This window comes from Anser cygnoides, chromosome 19 (assembly GCF_040182565.1).
Source record: "Anser cygnoides isolate HZ-2024a breed goose chromosome 19, Taihu_goose_T2T_genome, whole genome shotgun sequence".
In the NCBI taxonomy this organism is placed as follows: domain Eukaryota; kingdom Metazoa; phylum Chordata; class Aves; order Anseriformes; family Anatidae; genus Anser; species Anser cygnoides.
The window spans coordinates 10,980,384-10,983,715 of record NC_089891.1 but is presented as its reverse complement, the minus strand read 5'-3'; the positions used below and the strand labels follow the sequence as shown (position 1 = coordinate 10,983,715).

The 3,332-nt window shown below is 40.1% G+C and overlaps 1 pseudogene; it reads left to right on the top strand.

The window, feature by feature from the left end:
- The first annotated feature begins 1,013 nt into the window (after window positions 1–1,013).
- Window positions 1,014–1,135, top strand: LOC125182867 (U5 spliceosomal RNA; annotated as a pseudogene).
- The last annotated feature ends 2,197 nt before the right edge of the window (window positions 1,136–3,332 follow it).

Sequence of the window (3,332 nt, the reverse complement as noted above, 5' to 3'; positions counted from 1 at the left end):
GAGAGATACGACTTTGGGGATGGTCCTATAGGGAATGGGTCCTCAGTAAATACTTTAATTAATAAAAGCGCCAGAGCTTGCCTTGAGAACGTACCCAGAGAAGACAATAAACGTAGAACAGCTTCTCTTGTGCTAAGCTAGCATGTTCCCAAATAGACACATGGGAGATACGATTGCATAAAACCTTGGTTGCACATAAATTAGGAATGTTCCTGTGAGGCAAGCCTCATGTTGACAGATTAAGTATCACTGAATAAAAAGCTAATCTCATCGTAGACAATGACCTGGTTGCACAGTCTTCATCATCTTGGATAGCATCAGCTACAATTGTATAAAAGGTAACTGAGATTTAAAATATGAATATTTGTTTCTTGGGAAGAGTCTTAGCTAACAGATGGTTCAAGATTGCTTCCAAACTCCTTGTAGCAACAGGCACAAAATGCTTTAGGAGAGTTCCTTTGTAAATAGATACCATCAGAATAAATTGGTATGTAGGGATCAGGAAAGATCCTACCTTGGTGGCATATCATAGATTATTTCATTTCTGCATTACGCTTTTTTGTTTCATCAATGCATTGGAGCCATTTCAAAAGGCAGCGAATGATCTAGTACAGGCTTTCCGCATGGACGACATGCTCTTTTATGAAAATAACTTCCCAAAATTCTTGCATATTGAGCTAGCCAAATACATTTCATTTCACATTAGTTCAGCATGAAACTTCATCTTCTCATAGTGCCTTCAGAGCGTTATTGTTCCAGCAGTGTCAATCCCCACCAGCTATGCGCACGGTTCCTTTTGATGAGCTCCCCAGCCAGACTATGATGCAGTGCTACTCTGGGCTGACGTGTGTAATTAATCCTGGGAGTTATGAAAGTCCAGGTACATAATGAGAGATGTTGGGAAAGGGATGTGTATCCAAGTGGAACTTTCTCAGATTTGTGAACCAGGACTGGAATTTCTTGCAGGCTATATTCATCATATCACAGCTTCTCTGCAGATTCATCTGCACACTGCTCTCTGGTTTCTCTTCAGATCCTATAAATCTTTTGCCTTTTACAAACAATTTCCATGGAGAGAAACTCATGAGTTTCATCACTGATTTTCTTTTTTTTTTTTCAGGCACCGTATTTGATATTTTACTTGGAGGTTGGTTAATATCCAGGCATCCTTTAGACAATTATGAAGCTTTTGTATAGGAAATGAACATCTAATCCCCAGATCCCATGAGACTATGCACCCTTATAGAACGAATATGGTTTTCAAGAAAATCCTTTGCCCTTTGCTTTAAGAAAACCCTTTGCCCTAAGTCTCATAAAACAAAGCAGCTTAGGGATCTTTGCAATAGCAGGGCTGAACTAAACATGCTTAACAAAGTTTCCCTTTGTCAACAGCATTTTAGTGAGGTTCCCTCCTGCAGGATGAGTGTCAGGCTTCAGGCTAATCTCTGTAATTCTTTAACTAGAGATTTGCACGTTATTAAGTGGTAGTTTTCTCTGTGGGTGGAAAGCTATCATGCAGTGGAACATTTCTCCTGGTGGAAAGCTCAAATGCTTCATTCTTCACATACGAGGCCAATGCTGTGCGTCTCAGCTGAAGGACAAAAATGGCAAATGAAATCAGAATAAAATCCCTATTGAAAGAGGGGATTATATTCACCACATCTATCCATAGGCTGTGGGCAAGTGGAGATTTCTTAAGTTAGCCCCAACCATTAATTAGTCTCTACAGGTAATTACAGATTTTGAAATGATCATTGCTGTGCATAGTCAACAATCACAGCTTGGATTGCATGGGACAAACTAGGAGATAGTGTTACGCAGTGGTAAAGTACTGAAGAAGCAAGCAAACCTCAGGGTCTGTCTACTTCCAGCATCCACAACAAAGACTATCTTTTACTGTCATTTCAGCTAAGTCTTGATAATCTTGATTCTTTTCTACTGGGAGACATGTTCCACACACAGCCTTTTAAACATAGTAAGATTGTTACATCAGAGACTTGTTTTTGGTTTTGGCTAATACTATCCTTTTATAGGCAGTAAGAAAAAAAATACTTTCACTTTTTATAACTGGGTACCAAATGTTTAAAGGTAAACTACCTCAGACCCTCTGGTCTGAGATAGAGCTCCTACAAACAAGGTCCACGCATAGCACACCAGCCCTGCACCAGTACAAACAGTGGGGAAAGTGAAAAACATGCAGGAGGGCGGCACGCTAAGTTCTATGCGAATCTGCAAGGTGGGAAATCAGAAGGAAACTCTCCATGCTCTATTGAAGCCATTTTGGTGAATAATCTACTCAGGCCTTTGGCAAACCAGGGACATTTCTCTGAAACAATCCATCCCATTGTCATTTATTAAGATTGCTTCCACATCCAACTTTAAACCTCCTTCCCTTAACAAACATAGGGCCAAACTCCCCTGAGGTCTTTACAATGGCTTTGCTGGGTCCCTGTGCAGGCAAACTCCTGTTGGCACTGCGATTTGATCCTCAAGCTTCATCTTGAATTCATTTGCGTGTGGCATTTGCATGCTGATTTCTTTGACGCCCTAATGGTTCAATTTCAAAGCACATCTTTTCCCTTTTATCTCTAGCTGAATGAGATGTCTCAATAAGTGCCAGATAAAGACGGAAGTCTTTTGTCTGAAAGCACACAGGCATGGCCAGCTGTGATGAAAACTGGCTGAAGTTTCACAGGCTGCTTGTCTGCCTCCAAACTGGAGCTCCAGCTCCTTTCAGTCTGGAGGAGCAGAGTAGGGGGAAAAGGCCTTTCTTGTACACATGGTTGCCAAAACAGCTGAGCGTCTTCCAGTGTTTATTTTTCCTTCCAGAAGTTATTTTTGATAAAGGGTTTGGGGGGAGCAAAAGGGAAGGGATCAACAGGGAAGAAAGAAAGAAAAAGAGAGCAGACAATAACAGTTAAATCAGTGATTTGTATCATATGAGGTATTAGATGGAACACCATCTTTACACTGAGAGTAGACACTGCCGTTTGCATTTGAGCCTCTGAGCCAGACGTTATTCAGTTGTTTAACAGTGGGATGTCCCTGTGCATTTTTTTTCTTTTTTTTTTTCTGATTTTAAAAAGACTTGCCTTTGTGCCTTTGAGTTAGTTGACCTGTTGAATACAAACGGTCTGGCATTGAAAAACAAAGGTTATTTTTTGAGCCAGCTAATAGTGAACAAAATTGTGTCTATCTTAAAAAAAAAATGTCAATAGGCCTACAGGATGGCATAATTAAGGAAGATTATTACAAAATCAAGGGTACTAGTAAGGTGTGCATTTTGAATAATATTTTTACAGGTTTTAAGAGATCTACCAAATATGAAACCT